We start from the raw sequence: 17896 nt of genomic DNA, 5'->3' as shown, positions 1-17896 counted from the left end.
TAAGGCTTTTAGGGCGTAGGTGTGTAAGTAGAGTGGTTGCTTTAAATACAGAAAGCTCTGGGTTCGAGTCTTCCCAGGCATGGGCCATAATCCCAGCACTTGGAGGTAGAGTCAGGAGGATCAGGAGTTCAAGGTTATCCTTATTTCCAGTTCCTGAGTGTTCAGGACCCTAAAACAGTTTGACTGCAACCAGGGCTTTATGAGATCCAGAGATAAGAAATAAATAAATAAAAAGGCCTGAGCCAGGCCATCCAAGATAGAAATCTGGGGTCTCCCTTCTGACCTTGGACACTCCAGGCATAAAAGTGACCAGCAGGGCAAACCACCTAGGGATCCTCCAGCCGTCCTCTGGGTGACCTTGATGTATTCTGATCTCTCCGGGGAGGGGGTTCTAATCCGTGGCTGGGGGAGTCTCAAGGCCCCCGAGGTTGTGAGTCCTCCCCCACGGTGGCACGGGGCGGGCCGTGAGGGCTAATCCCGTATGTAAATGACAGCCAATGGAGGGTGGTGTTGCGCGGGGCTGGGATTAGGGCCGGGGCGAATGGCTGGCAATCTTACTGGGATTACAGAACAAAGAGAGAACCTCCCAGAGCCCGGGCTCGGCTTCGCGCTCGCTCCGCGCCCCGCCCTCCGCCGCAGCCCGCGCCGGGGGTGGGGGCCCCGCGCAGCCCCCGGCCGGCCGCCCGCACCGCGTCCGCCCTCCTTCCCTCCCTCCCACCACTGATCCTGTCCCCCATTCCCGGATTATTAACTCAGCAACCAGAGGCGACTGGATCTACCGAGTCCTGGCCACCGGGCCCGGGCCGGGGCGCCCGGAGCGCTTGGGGATCCTGCAAGGTAAAAAAGGAGAAAGTTTGACTGGGGGTGGGGGTGGCGGTGGGGGATGGGATGGAGGCTGATGGAGAGGGGGTGCTCTGGAGCTTGCTTTGGTTCTGAGCCCTTATTTTATACCCCCCTCTCCACACCCTCGGTGTGTTGTGTGCATGGGAGGTCCCTTCCCCTCCCCCTCCAGGTGTCTCAATTCTAAGGCCCGCCTTTTGGGGTGTGTGTGCACGTGATCGGGATTATAATTCGAGTTTGGAGGGGGATGGGTTGGGATGGTCAGCTCCTTCCCTCCGGATACCTGCTGGAATCGGGGAAAGCAGACACCCCTCTCACCCTCGAATTCCCTGGAGGTGGAGAGAGAAGCGCCCCACTGGCCTGGAGCCCAGCAGGCCTGGATACAGTTGGGCGAATGAGGTCAGTGTTGCTGCCCTGCCGGGGGAGGTTGGTGGAGGGGGCGTCGGAAAGAAGCTGTCCTCCCACCCCTCTTTTCCTCTCCTGTCTTCCAACGCTCAAGCTGAGTCCGAACACTGCCCCAGAGCGGTGGTTTCTTTTGGGGGGGGGGGTTCATCCTATAAAGGGACTGGCTTGCATGGTGGGAGCTGGACCTCTTTGGTTGGTTGGGGTTGAGTCAAAGAGACTTAGGGTGGCAGTTAAAGGGGCACAGAGGGTGCCAAGGAACAAGTTTGAGGGAGCCTCGGCTGTGGGTGGTCTCTGAGTTCTTGAAGAGGAGGGGGAGGGGCCAAAGGGTGCTTAGAGTCTCCCCATCCGGAGTCTCTAGGAGTGATCGAGATCGTGAGACACCCAGCTTTGCAGCCAGTCACCGGGCTGAGAGGGCGACCTTTTCCTGGCCTCTAGACCAGGGAAACTGGGGGACCGTGGCTCTCAGAGTTCGGCTTGCTCTGTCAGGAGACTAGCGGAGCTCCAGCTTGGCATCTGGTCTGGCGACCCGGCCTCCCAGGAGTATACTAGAGGTGGCAGTTCCTGGGTCCCCATCCTGGGGAAGTGAAAGAACTCAGGAGCCGGGCTCAGCGATGGAGTGTGTATCTGGAATGTGGGGCGTGAAGGCTGGGCTTCGGCAGCTTTTTGGAGGAGTGGGGATTCACAAGGGGCTTCTCTTACTCAGACTGCAGGGCTGCTCCTGGAAGCTCAGTGGTCAGTGCTCCCTGTTCCTCTGTTGGGGCCCTCCAAGACCTCTGGCCTTGGGAGGTGCCTTGATCCGTTCATTTATTTTAGCAGCGTCATTCCCAGAGGGAAAGGGCACCGGCATCGATTATTTATTCTATTTGGAGCAAGAGGAAGTAGAAGGAGGCTGGTGGCTGGCAGCTGGGAGGGGCTGGGCAGTGGGGCATCAAAATGGGGTGCCGATACTGTCCCGTGTCTCTCCATCATAAGTCACTAGCGGCTTAAGGCTCCAGGAGTGTGTGAGATCGACTTTGGCCCCTTTAGAAAAATCTACCGGCAGACCTAGCAGCAGGCCTAGCATTGAGGTGGGGGTGGGGGTGTCAGAACCCCTCTAGCTTGCTGGGTTGTGGAAGGCTCGCACTGTGTCTCATTCTATAGCCAGCTCTGAGGATGACCTAGAAATTGCCAGTTCTAACTCGAAGGGTCCCAGTGGATCCTAGCCAGGGAAACAAGGAAGGACCGGATCTGTGCCGCTTCCCTTGTCTGGTTACTGGCCCTGAGAGTTTGATCTTGGGGACAGTATCTTGAGGGGCATGCCTAACTTACTTAAGTGCTTTGTTGTCTAGATGCAGGGCAGAAGGGTCATTCATTTCCAGGATACCAACTGCCATTTTTGTTATATTGAAGGCTGGCTCCCAGGAGCCCAGCCGGCCTCTGACACGCGGCTGTCTCCTGCTTGGTACTTGGAAATAGTCCGAAAGGCAGACATAATAATAGAGGTCTTGGAAGCAGCTGCTCAGTTGCTGCATGTGCAAAGATCGGGGTGTGTGTGCACTCGGGTAATAGCTGGGTTGTCGGAGCCCTGAGTTGAGCTTCCCTGGTGGGAAGGCTTGGGGGCATTCATCTTGAGTATGGCCTCAGGACCACAGACAGCATCTCCTGGCTGGACCCTGGCTTTTCCTCATGTTGGCCCACCCTGGCATCACTTTTAGAATCCTTCAGTCTGCCTGGCTCAGTGAGGGCTGTGTAAGTGTGTAGTATTATCCTCTTTTCTGTTGAACTTCAAGAGCTGGCTAGTTCTGCTTGGTCCCGAGAGCCTACCACACCTGCGTTTCTATACTGTTCTGGCTTTCTTCTGACCCTATTTCACCTGTGTATCCTTTTGGTTGCACTAGATGTAAGTGGGAATGGGATCTTGCTACTCACTTGTTGAGCAGCTGCATGTTGGAATGAGTGAATGAATGAATGAATAAAATCCTCTGTTAGTTTTTTTTTTTTTTTGTCTTTTGGTTTTTGGTATTTTTGTTTTGTTTTTTTGAGACAGGGTTTCTCTGTTATAGCCCTGGCTGGAACTCACTCTGTAGACCAGGCTGGCCTTGAACTCAGAAATCTGCTTGCCTCTGCCTCCCAAGTTCTGGGACTAAAGGCGTGCGTCAGCATTGCCTGCTCTCTGTTAATTTTCTATGCGTGTGTGTGTGTGTGTGTGTGTGTGTGTGTGTGTGTGTGTGTGTGTGTGTGTGTGTGTGTGTGTGTGTGTGTGTGTGTGTGTGTGTGACATGCTATGTGGCCCTAGGCTAATTACTTACTTTATAGTTTAGGCTTACCTGGAACTCAGGGCAATCCTTCTGCCTCAGTCTCCTAAATGCTAGGATTACACCATGGTAATAATAGTCCTAGTGTTTTTCTGGGACATCTTTCATTCTTGGTTCCTAAGGGACACCCTGCCAGTTACCCCAACCTATGTATTCCCCTAAACACAAGCCTTTCACTGTTTCCTAGTCTTTTGTTTTGTTTTGTTTTGTTTTTTTGAGACAGGGTTTCTCTGTGTAGCCTTGGTTGTCCTGAAACTCACTCTGTAGACCAGGCTGGCCTCGAACTCAGAAATCCACCTGCCTCTTCCTCCCAAGTGCTGGGATGAAAGGCATGCACCACCACCGCCTGGCTGTTTCCTAGTCTTACCGCATCTCTCTGTTCAGGAACGTGTATGTGAGTGTGTGTGTGTGTGTGTGTGTGTGTGTGTGTGTGTGTGTGTGTGAAGTAGCCAGTGACACAAGCCAGGTTCTTTGGGACCAGCCAGCTGCCTGGCGACTGCAGAAACCTTGACAGACACTTGAAAACAAGATTGGTGGGGGTTAATTCAGAAGCCACAGAACAGAGTGGTATCCTGGCTGAGAGCTCAGACCTCACTCACATCAAGTTGTTTTTTCTTTTCTTTATTTTTAAACAGGGTCTTATTATGTATCCCAGGTTGTCCTTGAATTCATGATCCTCCTGCCTCAGCCCTCCCAAATACTAGGATTTCAGGCAAGCGCTCTGCCTGAGCTCTGACTGCATAAAGACATTCCCAGATGAAGAGAGGCGGAGACATGGACCCTTTAGAGGGTAGAGTGGTCCCAGCAGAGACCTGCCGGGGAGGTGAGCCTGGAGGATAGGTCTCTGGCCTGTACGAGCAGAATAGCACTGAGGAGTGGAGAGCCCCTAAGCAGCAGACATGCCCAGGTCTAATAGCTCTAATTTAAGCTAGGGACATAGGTAGAGTGTTTGGCACTTAACCATGAGGATCTAAGTTCAATCCTAGCACCCACATAAAAAGCCAGGCATAGCGATGCATGAATGTCATTCCAGTACTGGGTATACAGAGGCCAATGGGCCCATGGGCTTGCTGGCCAGTCTGCCTAGCCCATTTGGTACGTGTCAAGTTCCAGAGAAAGGCCTGGTCTTAAAAAAACCCAAAAAACAAGGCAGTTGGGAGTGGTGATGTGGGCATTGCTTGGAGATGAATCTCTATGCGTTCGAGGTCAGTCTGGTCTATATAACATAGTGAGTTACAGGCCAGCTGGGGTAATATTGAGACCCTGTCTCAAAAACAAAACAAACAGAAAATCTAGAGATGCCTCTAGAGGAATAATTCTTTTGGTTGACCTCTGGCCTCTGCTTGCACACACACACACACACAATAAGCCAGTGGTTCTACCTTTCTAACACTGCGACACTTTAATCCTCATGTTGTGATGACCCCCTCCCCAACCATAAAATTGTTTTTGTTGCCGGGCAGTGGTGGCGCACACCTTTAATCCCAGCACTTAGGAGGCAGAGGCAGGCGGATTTCTGAGTTCAAGGCCAGCCTGGTCTACAGAGTGAGTTCCAGGTAGCCAGGGCCACACAGAGAAACCCTGTCTCGAAAAAACAAAACAAAACAAAACAAAAACAAAATGTTTTTGTTGCTATTTCATAACTGTAATTTTGGTACGATTATGAATCCTAATGTAAATATCTGTGTCTTAGCCGACCCTGTGAGAGGGTAGTTCTGCTCCCCCTAAATGAGTTGTGACCCACAGGTTGAGAAGCACTGCACTAAGTAAATACAAGAAAGCTAATACTTCTCTGCTCTTCCCCATGCACAGCTCTCAGGGTTGCCTCTCCTCCCTTCTGGTCTTCCTGTTTTGATGGTGACTTAATGTTTGGTGGTTTACTGCGGTGGACAGGAGCAGCGTGGGAAGCTGGGGAGCCTGGCTTCCCTCTTGCAGCTCACCCCCTGTCTTGCCCTATGAACCCAGAGGAACCTTTGCCCCTGCATCTGCACCTGGCTTGGGTCGAGTTCTAGAAGGACCGAGCTGACATGGTCTGTGATTGGATGCTCAGTCAGTTTCAGACAGTGTCCCAGGTGATGGCGTGGGCAGGAGGCTCAGTGTGGACTCAGTGGAGAGGGTTTAGGTTTTCTTCAGTGGATGGACTTTATCCTTCTATGGGTGTGTGGAATGACTCATGGAGCGTTCTGCACAGGGAGTGTAGGACTCATTGCAGGCACCTTTATTCCTGACCCGGAGTGGAGCCGGGTGGCCCTGGAGCTATTTGCAGGTCCACCTGTCTCCTTCCTTCAGGACCACCTGCTTCTGAAGTCCAGATTTAGCTAATAAAAATAAGGACGCCTGGTTAAATTTGGTCCAAAGATAAATCAGGGATGACGCAATTCTACTGAGAACTACTGTTCATTTATAGAGCACCCTGAACTGGAGATCTTGGGGCTTTGTAAATGTCGCTTTTTATTTCTTCAGATGAAGGGATGAGATGAGAGCCATACCCAAGCGTTATGAATACCTGGTCTTGGCTGAGTCCAGAGCTTTTTTCTTTCTCTGTTCTAACTGTATCCCTAGGTCTACACCTGGAAGCTTCCATACAATCTAATCTCCGAAGCTGATTGATTCATTCCGGCTTCTCTTGGCTTCTGCCTGAGTTGCTCTGCCTGGCCTCCCACTAACTTTGGCAATAGTCCTCTGGCTCCTTCTCATTCTCTGGCTCTTTATGCCTTTACCTGTGTCTAGCTTGTTCTCTCTGCCACCTGTCTCTGTAAAACTATCTTGGTAAAACTGCCATATACATACACACACACACACACACACACACACACACAACACACACACACCACATAACACCTTTTGCTATCTCTCACTGCTCTTACGTAGGCTCTCTCTCCTGTACTGAGAGTTGGGAGTGTTCCATCTCTGACTCACTCTGTCAAATCTCTTTCTGATTCCTCACTTTGACCTCCTCTCAATTACACGTCACTTTCAAACATGGCTACTTCCTCCTACAAACTAACCTTACCTTCATTGTTAGGGATTAAAGGTGTGTACTAAGGGTGCGTCTGTATTCCAGCCAGATCATACTATAATTCAGGGTATGTCTGCATTCCAGCAGGATCATATCTTTGTACATGATCCCTTGCCAGAGCAGCCATGTTCTTGGATTAAAATTACTCTGTAGGGTTTATCTGTTGTCCCTATAGCTTTGTCCTGTAGGGGACTGAGGGTATGGGGGCAGAGGAGGGGGCTGGAGTCAGGGCTCACCCTAAGGCTTCAGGGACAGTTAGAGCAAGCTGCCTTGATAAATAGTTCTCTTAACTTTGTGTGTGTGTGTGTGTGTGTGTGTGTGTGTGTGTATGTGTGTGTGTGTGAGAGACAGACAGAGAGAGAGAGAGAGAGAGAAAGAGAGAGAGAGAGAGAGAGAGGAAAAGGGGAGAGGGGAATATAGGCCAGAGGTTAACCTTGGGGTTTTCGATTTTTAGGAACTGTCTGTCTGCCTTGTATTGTTTTCCTACTTTGGTTTTGTTTGTTTGGATTTATTTTATATTTCACGTGTGTGTGTGTGTGGGGGGGGGGGCTGTGGAAGACAGAGAGGCTGGATCTCCTGGCACTGGAGTTGTAGCTGGTTGTGAGCCACCTGCCATAGGTTCTGGGAACCAAACTTGGGGCCCTCTGTATATTCAGTACATGCTCTTAGCTACTGAGCCATTTCTCTGGCTTCTTCGCCTTGATTTTTGTTGAGACAGGGTCTCTCATTGGCTTAGAACTTGCCAAGTAAGTGTGGCTGACTAACTAGGAAGCCCTGGGAATCTGCCTATTTCTGCATCCTCGGTGCTGGGATTACAAGCGCCCACCACGCCTCCCCCCCTTAATTATTACTGCGTGCGCATCATGGGCAAGTGCACCAAGGTGCTTGTGTATAGTTCAGAGGATAACTTTCAGGAATTGGTTCTCTCCTTCAACCACATGTGTCCTGGGGATTGAACTCAGGCCATTGGTTTTGGTGGCAAGGACAGTTGCCAGCTGAGCCATCTCACCAACTCTTCTTCATCTTTTTTTTTCTTTCTTTCTTTCTTTCTTTTTTTTTTTTTTTGAGACAGGCTTTCTCTGTGTAGCCTTGGCTGTCCTGGAACTCACTCTGTAGACCAGGCTGGCCTCGAACTCAGAAACCCACCTGCTTCTGCCTCCCAAGTGCTGGAATTAAAGGCGTGCACCACCACTGCCCGGCTTTTTTTTTTTTTTTTTTTTTTTTTTTTTTTTTCTTAAAGTGGACTCTGGGAATTGAACTTAGATTCTCATGTTTGTGCTGCAAGTACTTGTGTGTGTGTGTGTGTGTGTGTGTGCATGTGCATGCATGTTCACATGTCACAACTTGCAGTGGAGCTCAGAAGAAGTCAGTTCCCTCCTCCCACTCTGTGGGTTGTGAAATTGAAGTTGTGAGTGTTTTAACCTGGAGTCATCCCATCTGGTGTTTTTAACTTCTCTAGTGGAGTTTACAGTTGACTTCTCCAGAGAGGTCTGCGTGATATGAAGATTTAGGGCTTTTAGATCCCAAGTGTGAAAACCTCTTGTTTTGGGGTCTATTTCTGGGAGGCCGGGGCGGGAGAATCTCTAAATTCAAGGCCCACACTAGTCTATATTGTGAGTTCCGGGTCAGCAGGGGCTATATGGTAAGACCCTGCCTAGACAGTTTAGTTTTTTTGCTGTCCTCATTTCAGTGTCAAGATGGGGAGTCTCACATCTTTTCCTGTGATGGTCAGAGGCTGGGGAGAAAGGCTGCTGATTCTAGGGGAACATGAAATGGCACAGCATATGTCTCTGCCCATTTACTGTTGGCTAAAACTGAATACTGCAGGCTGGGTAAGAATTCATGAATGAAGATTTTTAGTTTTAGGTTCTTAGAGTACCAGGTTAAGGGGCCCACATCTGACAAGAGTTTTTGTTTTTTGAGACAGAATATAGCTCTGGCTGGCCTGGAACTTGCTATGTAGGCCAGGCTGGCCTTGAATTCACAGAGCTCTGTCTAGCCAGGTGCTCTAAGGTTCACCATAGCCCCCGTGGGAGCCTTCTCAATGGGGGCGGGGTGCTCTGATATGGGTGTGAGACATACATGACGATACAGGACAAGTGCTAGTTTGTGTCTCTTATCATTTTTCAAAAAGTTTTTATTAATTGTTTTTTTTTAAGATTTATTTATTATTTATTTATTACAAGTACACTGTAGCTGTCTTCAGATGCACCAGAAGAGGGCGTCAGATCTCATTACGGGTGGTTGTGAGCCACCATGTGGTTGTTGGGATTTGAACTCAGGACCTTCGGAAGAGCAATTGGTGCTCTTACCCGCTGAGCCATCTCACCAGCCCCTTTATTAATTGTTTTATGTGATGTGTACGAGCGTTTTGCTTGTAGAGGTTTATCTGTGTACCAGCTGCATGCCTGGTGCCTGGGGAGGTCAGAAGAGGGCATCAGATCCCCTGGAAATGGAGTTACAGTTTCAAGCCACCATGTAAGTGCTGAGGATTTGGTCTCTTTGCAAGATCAAGTGCTGATCACTGAGCCATCTCTCCAGCTCCAAGATTTCATTTTGAATTATCACTGTGTGACTGTGGGTTTGCACATGTGTGGAGGGCCTGTGGAGGTCAGAAGAGTTCATCAGCTCCCCTAGAGCTGGAGTTACAGGTAGTTGTGAGCCGCCAGACATGGATGCTGGGAACCTGAACTCTCCTTTGCAAGAGCGTGAATGTTTTTAATCACTGAATCATCTTGCCAGCTCCTTTTTTCCTTTTCTTAAAAACCTACCAATGCTGCACGTAGTGGCTTCATCCTCATGATGGTATCTAACACAGTGCCCTCATTTAGTCTCATCTCTTACTGCTGCACAATGGGTTAACTCCTGACCTACACCCCTCCCTCCCCCAAGACAGGGTTTCTCTGTGTAGCCCTGGTTGCCCTGGAACTCAGTCTGTGGTCCAGGTTGGCCTCAAACTCAGAGATCTGCCTGCCTCTGCCTCCTGAGTGCTAGGATTAAATGTGTGTGCCACCACTGCCCAGCTAATTTGCTTCTTATAAAATGTAGACTGGGATAGGGTCAAGAAGATGGCGCAGTGGGTGAAGACACTTGGTTGCTGTATAAGCTTAATGACCTGAGTTTAAGCTTTGGAACCCACGTGGTGGAAGGAGAGAACCAGCTCCTGTAAGTTTTCCTCTGACTTCCACATTTGCAGCATGGTACATTAATGTCCAGCACATGCCTTACACACGCACATGCACACGCACGCGTCAATAATAAAACTAAAACAAGTGTTGATAATGCTTCTGATCTTTTTGTGGACAGAACGACCCTGAGAGGGGAGTTGGGTTGCCTGTGGTGGTACGGACCCGTAATCCCAGCACTTGCAAGATTGAAGCGGGATTATGAGTTTGAGGCCATGCCTGGGTTCTGTAGCAAAATTGTCTCAAAAATAAAACCACCCTTTGGTATTGTGGCTGGAGAGATGGCTCCCTGTTAAAAAGCTTTTGCTGTTCTTACAGAGGACCCAGGTTTGATTCAGCTCACACACACCTGAAATTCTAATCCCAGGATATCTGGTGCCACCTTCCAGCCACCTTGGGCTCCTGCACACACATGGTACACATAAACTCATGTTAGCACATACACATAAAAATCAAAAACGAAATGAAGATAAAGGGAGTCTTTACTTTTTCATCCATTTATTGGTCATCCATTTATTGGTCATTTTTTGGCCATCCATTTATTGGTAGCACCTATGTGGGGTACCCTCCCACCAATCATGGCTGTGTGTGTTCTGAAGGGCTGGCTGCAGTGTAGCTGGTGACAAGCCTGTACCAACACAGGTCTTTCTTGATACACACACCAACGTGATCCCACCTTTACCAGAGCAATCCTCCTTCAGTTCCTTTGTAGTGGGTTGCAAGCTCTCATACCCGACAGTTGCTATCAGTATTCTCTCTCTAGTCTTAACATTTCTAGATTGTCCCAAGGATGGCGTGACTGAGTGCGTAGGCCTTGGAGACAAGTTTCTTCTACCCAGTATTGTCCTTGGTGTAACTTAGACTGGGAATAAATCCTTTTGATCTCTCTTCCTCCTCACCACCATTGAACCAATGGACTTGCCTTTGCTAGGCGGACTATACTGCTGAGCCACACCCCTGCTGAGCCACGCCCCCAGAGCCTCCCTGGGGGGTTTCTAGGCAGGGGCTCCTACTTCTGAGCCACTCCTCCTGCACCTTACTGGGGGATTCTAGGCAGGTATTGTATAATACAGCTAAATTCCTAATCTTTCTGTTTGAGACAGGGTCTGTCTGTGTAGCCCAGGTTGGCCTAGAACTCATTTTTAAAATAGACAGGTCTGAAACTCTTATCTTCCTGCATCGGTTTTCCAAATGATGGGATTATAGGTGGTCCACAGCAGGCCTGGTTCCTGTCAGTCACTTGGATAGACCCTGTGTTGTGGTTGTGCCACACGGACACACACACACATCCTAGCTACATCTCAGTGACAATCCAGGCATTCTCAAAGAACTTGTGTGCTTAGTTTGGGACTATCCAAAGTGGGGGAACCTCTTTCCCCTTTGTACATTAGCATCTTCCATGCCCACTTTGAGAGCCTACTCTGGGCTAGGAATGCACCCACCCCTGGACTCCGGAGCTGGAATTTCATCCCTCGGTTCTGGTGACTCACACCGCGAGCTGCTGCGATGAAATTACACCTTCCTGCTGCTGCCCTCGGGGGCCTCTGGATCCTCCGCAGCCCAGGTGGGCTCTGGAACAGTCTATGCTGTAGGGCTAAGGAGAGCTGTTGGGACGGTGCCAGGCAGGGAGCCGTCTGCTGGGTGATGTCATGTCCATCTCTTATGTTCCCTTGCTCCAGAAGTCAGCTGGGAGGAGGGGGGTGGTCCTGGTGTCAACAACTGTAGCTGTTTGCTGTGGAAATTCTAAGTTTCTTTTGTGGGTAGGGAAGCGGGATGGGAGGGCCATGTGGCCCTCACAACTGTGGCTGTGATTTATGTGAGACAGAAGAAAGCTGTACTTCCTTGGTTGGCGAGGGTGGGGGTCGGGGTGGGCGTGCAGTGAGGCGGGGGTGTCCTTGTATGACGAGCCTTCCCTCTCCTTCCTCCCCGTGTTTTGAGACAGGGTCTCAGGTTTGCCCTCTAACTTGGTAGTTAGGCAGGAATGACCTTGAACTTCTAATCCTCCTGTCTCTTTCTCAAGGGCTGGGATTACATGCTTTTACCCCCACCCCCACATGCCTGGTTTATTAAGTGCTGGGGATCAAACAGTGTTTTATGCATACTAGAGGCAAGGCCTTTACAACTGAGCCTTTGTCTGTCTCTGCCTGCCTGCCTGTCTGCTTCTCTCTCTCTCTCTCTCTCTCTCTCTCTCTCTCTCTCTCTCTCCCTCCCTCCCTCCCTCTCTGTCCCCCTCTCTCTCTCCCTCTCCCTCTTTCTCTCCCTCTCCCTCTCCCTCTCTCCCCCTCCCCCTCTTTGTGTGTGTGTATATACTTGTACCACAGTGCACATGTGAAAGTCAGAGGGCAATCTGTGGAACTCTGTTTTCTCCTTCCACTGTGTGGATTACGGGGGTGTCGAAACTCAGTATGTCAGGAATGATGGGAAGTGCCCTTACCAGCCACGCCATCTTGCCTGTCCTTTTTTGAAATGACATCTTGCTATATATAGCTCAAGCTGATCTTGAACTCTGGGTCCAACTCTCTTCAGCTTCCTGAGTGCTGGGGCCAAGTGTACACTACCACTCCTGGCTTAAATATGGCTTTTGTTTCTTCTCATGCCCATTGGCCTTCCCTCCCTTCCTTCCCTCCCTCTCCCTCCCTCCTTCTTCTCCCTCCCAGTACTGTGGCTAGAACCCAGGGCAGAACACATGCTAGGCAAGCTTCTATAATTAAGCTACAGCCCCAGTTATGAGTTTAGGGGTTTCAAAACTTTTTGTGTCTGTATGGTCATTCTGGCTTTCCTCTGACGAGTTTGGCCAGCCTCAGCACCCACACCATTGTATCCCTGTCTCCTGAAGTCCATAATGGTTGGACCCTTGGAGCCAGCACTCATCTTTGGCTTTGGGACGCTCGGGGCCAGTAGCTGATGCAGATGGGACCCAGAATATTCCCAGGTGGCGTCAGTAGAACAGGACCCCTGCCAGCCTACCCACCTCCAGGGTGGTCCTTGCGGCTTCTGGGGGTTCTTGCGACTGGGCCAGGCTGGTCTCGTGTTTATCTAGGAGCTGGTTTTTCAGGAATAGCAGCTTCTAGCAGCAAGGCCCAGGCTTGGGGTGAGTGGGGCCCTGCAAGGGAGGTGACTCCCCTCTTTGTGCACCCTGGCTTCCAGGTGTCGACGCAGCACCCGCCCTGCTCCCAGGCAGGTGGGCAAACCGCATCCTCCTCTTTGATCCGAATCCATTGCCCGCCCACCTAGGGCCAGCCATAGCCTGAGACTCTGTGGTCTCTGCACCTCCAAGCTGAAAGGCTCTTTGGTCTTCCTGAGTCAGAGGCCACGGCACTGCCCCAGGGCATCCCCAGCTCACAGGGGAGTTCAGTGCAAACATCAGGGCCTTTGAAGCCAGGCAGGAGTGGGTTCGAGTTCCCTTGGGCAAGGGACTTCACCTTGGGAACAGAGTAAAGCATCATGGGAATAAAGAACAATCTTAGGGGGAAATTTCTTGTGTGTGTGTGTGTGTGTGTGTGTGTGTGTGTGTGTGTGTGTGTGTGTCTAAACTCTGGTACACTCATGAAGTTAATTCTGGGGGTCATTTCTTATACAGCAACACGGCTCCTCTGGCTAGGAATCACTTCCAAAGACCTCCTAGGTCATTATGATCCAGCCGGAATGCAGACACACCCAGAAATACAGTATGATCTGGCTGGAATATGGGCACACCCTTAGTGCATACCTTTAATCCCTAACAATGAAAGTAAAGTTAGTTTGTAGAAGGAAGCAGCCATGTTTGAAAGAGACGTCTGAGAGGCAGTCAAAGTTAGGAATCAGAAAGAGATTTGATTGAGTGAGTCAGAAATAGGATATGCCTAACTCTCAGCACAGGAGAGAGAGGCTACTTGAGATGGGGATTGAGGGGGGGGGTAGGGGAAGGGGAGGGGAGGGAAACAGAGGTGGGGGAGGGAAAGTTATGTGTGTGGCAGTTTTACAGAGACAGGTTGCAGAGAGAAATGAGCTAGACGACACAGGTGAAGACAGAAGGAGCCAGAAGATTAGAACAGATTGCCAAAGTTAGTATGAGGCCAAGCAGAGCAGGTCAGGCAGAAGCCAAGAGAAATCAGATTGAATCAGTCAGCTTGGAAGATTAGACTGTGTGGAGGCTAGATGCTTCCAGGCCTAGGCCTAGGGAGAGCTAGGCCAGAGGCTAAAGTGCTCTGGATTCGGCCCAAGCTAAGTGTGGCTTGGGTATATACATCTAAGGAAATAAAAGGAGCATTTATAGGATTTCCCATCTTATCACATGGGTCCCAGGGATTGAACTTGGGCCATCAGGCTTGGCAGCGAGTGCCTCTACCTGCATAACCTCCCCCATTTCTCCTTTTGAAGTCTTATGTTAGCTCCTCCCCCATTTAGTAGCTGATAATGGCTTTGAACTTTTGTTTCTTGAATCTTTTATGTGTATGCATTCCTGTGTGTGAAGATGGATGTATGCATGCCATATCATGGCACTCATGGACATCACAGGGTGACCTGTGGTATCAGATACATATGTTTATCTTCTTTGAAGCAGTGTAGTTTGTTCCTGATCTCACGGATGCCTGGCCCGTGAGGTGGTGGGAATTCCCCTGACTTCACCTCCTGTCTAGCAGTAGAAGTAATGGCATTACAGGTGTGTGTTTCAGTGACTACACTTGTGTGGGGACTTGAACTTGAGTCCTTATACTCACACTGCAAGCACTTTGTCCATCTCTCCAGCTGGTAGATCAGTTGTTTTAGAAGCCTGGGTACTGACATGGTTACTTAGGGCAAGCTGGTTGCCATCCAGGATAACAGTTGATGTTTTGTTTGTTTGAGAGGGAGTTTCACTATGTAGCCCAGGCTATACCCCTGCTTCAGCCTCCAGAATGAATCACCAGACCCAGCATATTCCCTGTATAGCCCTGGCCATCCTGGAACTCACTCTGTAGACCAGGCTGGCCTCGAACTCAGAAATCCGCCTGCCTCTGCCTCCCAGGTGCTGGGATTAAAGGTGTGTGCCACCAGAGCCCGGCTTGTTTTTGGTTTTTTGAGACAGTGTTTCTCTGTGTAGCCCTGGCTATCTTATCCTGCAACTCCCGTTATAGACCAGGTTGGCCTGAACTCACAAAGATGTGCTCACCTCTGCCTTCCAGCCCCTGTCTCTGTCTCTCAAGTGCTGGGATTGAAGGCATGCTGCTTTTGCCATCACCACCTCCTCCTGGCTATAAAGAATGTTTTATATTACCTGTCTGTTTCCTGGACCCAGTAACTGCTCGCAGGTCTCAGCTTGGAAGACCTTTTTTGTGGCGAGTGTCCTTGATCTTCTCTGCTTCCAAGCTTGTCTTACGAGTCTCTCCTAGGCATCCCGTCCCCTGAGTCTTGAGGCCCAGCCACAAATGAGAAAGGTGTCCTTCTGTCTGTTGTGTTCACAGACGGAGTAGTTGGTTTCCATCAAGTCAGACTGGACAGAACTAGTCTAGCTCACACCTTGCCCTGTACTTAAGAGGGTCCAAGGCATACATGCAAGCGGACATAGATGCTAGATTTGGATCACAAGTACAAGTCCTGTCTGGGTTGCAGGGCAAGTTCAAGGCAAGCATGCACAACTCACTGAACCTGTGTCAAGACAGAAAGTAAGCCTGGTGTGTTAGCATGCACTTTTAATCCCAGCACTTTGGGAGGCAGAGGCAGGAGCATCTCTGTGAGTTAGACACCAGCCTGGTCTGCGTAGTAAATTTTAGTGCAGCCAGGGGGCTACATAGTGAGTTCCGGTCTCTAGCAAAATAAAGCAAAAGAATAGAAAGTAAATCCAGACATGGGTGGTGTATTCCTGTACTCCCAGCAGTCCGGAGATGGATCAGGAGGATCGGGAGTTGAGTCAGCCTCCGTTGTTTAACAAGTTCAAAGCCAGTTGGGGCTACTTGGATCTCCTGCCACTAGATCCCCTGGACTTACTGCGGGGGGAGGGGGGGTTGGATAGCTGCTTGATGGTTTTCAGTCTTCTGAGAGGCTGTCAGCCAAACCATGGCGGGCAAGACAGGGAAGCTAATCATCAAAACCGGCTAGGGCATCATCTAAAATACCCCATGGAGGAAAAGGTCTTGGTTATGGTCCACAGGGGAGCTAGGTACGGGAGTTTCACTCTTCAAGACCCCTGGTGTCCCCTAGAGGAACTCTTAAGCCTCCTTATGCCCACTTGAATCCCTGAAAATACAGTGGTTATAGCTTAATAGGTGCGGGGCTAACATCCAGGACAAGCTTCCTCCCAGAAGAGCCTCAGGAAACTCTGATAATGGGGGCAGGTGGGGGATCTTAGATGTTGTCCCATACTGGGCTGAGTTCATGAAATCTTGAGATCAAAAGCCTTAGCTTTTTTCCTATTCACCCTTAAACTCCGGATTCCCGCCCCCCCACCCCCACCCCAACTCCCAAATGGAGGGAGGAATCACATGCATGAGTCACACACCCAGCTGCTGCTTGGGTTTTATTCTGGTATAGGTGTTGTATCTCTAGTTGATGGGTTGTATCCATTCTCTCTCTCTCAATAATTTATTTTTATTTTATGGACCTTGGTGTTTTGCCTGTGTATATGGCTGTGTGAGGGTCTCAGATCGCCTGAAGGTAGGGTTACAGACAGTTGTGAGCTGCTATGTGGGTGCTGGGAAATGAACCTAGGTTTTTCTGGAAGAGCAGTCAGGGCTGAGCCATCTCTCCAGCCTCCTGTGTCCATCTGCTTATGGTTTACAAGGAGCTCTGAAGACTTCTTAGCATGGGTGTGAGGTGGAAAGGTGGGCCAGGCAGGGGCAGGGCTTAGCTGTAGAGCATTTGCCTAGGATCCTCCAGTGAGGGTCTGGGGGTGTGGCTCAGTGGTAGAGCCCCTGCCTAGAATCCCCCAGTGAGGGGCTGGGGGCGTGGCTTAGTGGTAGAGCCCCTGCCTAGAATCCCCCAGTGAGGGGCTGGGGGCGTGGCTTAGCGGTAGAGCCCCTGCCTAGAATCCCCCAGTGAGGGGCTGGGGGCGTGGCTTAGCGGTAGAGTTCCTGCCTAGAATCCCCCAGTGAGGGACTGGGGGCGTGGCTTAGCTGTAGAGCGTTTGCCTAGGATCCTCCAGTGAGGGTCTGGGGGCGTGGCTCAGTGGTAGAGCCACTGCCTGGAATCTCCCAGTGAGGGGCTGGGAGTGTGGCTCAGCTATGAGATTCTTGGCTAGCCTCCTGGCCTTGAGTTGAAACTCAGGAATTTGGGAAGGCAGTGAGAATAAGTCTAAAGGATCAGAGCATGCTGGTACACACCTGTAATTCCAGCACTCCAGAGACTGAGGTAGAAGACTGATAGGTTCCAATGATAGCAGTGCCTGTCAGACCTCAGCTGTGTGGCCTAAAGGCCGAGGTTCCCGGTAAGCATCTCTTTGGAACCTGATGGATCCTTCCTGACTTAGTCAATGCTCCTCCATAATTGCTTTTTTTCCAAACTTATCGTTTCACCCCTGCTGGCTCAGTTCCTAGTATTTTATCCCCAGACTTCCATCCAGTCGCCGGAACCAGCATCCCGTTACTGAAAAACCAGGAACAGAGCCAGCTGGGGTGGAACCATCTTCAAAAGTAAAATAAAAACTTAAGTTCTTCCTTTTTCTGTCCTAGGAATTGTAGTCTGCTCACGAGGCGTGGATTTCTGTCCAATTAATCAGAGTCACACAGCATTACGTAGGCTGGCGTAGGCTGGCGCAGGACTGAGATGGGGCGAGTGGGACCTGGGATGAAATCCATGAAGAGCTGCTTCTTGAATGTAGTGGAGTATAGGGGTTAGAGGAGCAGGAGCTGGGGAGCGGAACGGTCAAGAAGAGGCAGGGGCAGCGAGCGGTCAGCAGGACTATGGCCCAACGATTATAGATAGAGAATGTTGTGACATTGATTCAGATAGAAGAGACTAGACTCAGGAAGAAAAGGTTGTAGACTGTCCTGCTGGGGCTGAGGCCAAGAGAGCCCTCAGATAACTAACTCCTGGTTTAAGTTCCGTTTGCAGATAGGGAAACTGAGGTTGTGGAAGCCAGGTATCCTGATCTGTACTGCACAGCCTTTCCTGGGGGCTCTGCTCTCATCCCATTGGTAGAAGAGCAGGCAGCAGTGGGCGGGACAGCCAGCTCAGAGCGAGTTGTCCCTCCGCCCCCC

The 17896-nt window shown here is 50.3% G+C and overlaps 1 protein-coding gene across 1 annotated transcript in view; it reads left to right on the top strand.

Moving 5' to 3' along the window:
• The first annotated feature begins 530 nt into the window (after positions 1-530).
• The window catches only part of Gtf2ird1 (GTF2I repeat domain containing 1), a 104617-nt gene continuing 87251 nt past the window's right edge, over positions 531-17896 (top strand). Inside the window, exon 1 of the mRNA XM_031391160.1 lies at positions 531-837. The gene's annotated coding sequence lies outside the window, so the exon portion shown is untranslated. The remainder of the gene's footprint in view (positions 838-17896) is intronic.

The sequence above is a fragment of the Mastomys coucha genome, unplaced genomic scaffold (genome assembly GCF_008632895.1).
Source record: "Mastomys coucha isolate ucsf_1 unplaced genomic scaffold, UCSF_Mcou_1 pScaffold22, whole genome shotgun sequence".
Taxonomy (NCBI): Eukaryota; Metazoa; Chordata; class Mammalia; order Rodentia; family Muridae; genus Mastomys; species Mastomys coucha.
Note: the sequence above shows the minus strand (reverse complement) of the source record. Positions and strands in the feature narration are given on the sequence as shown.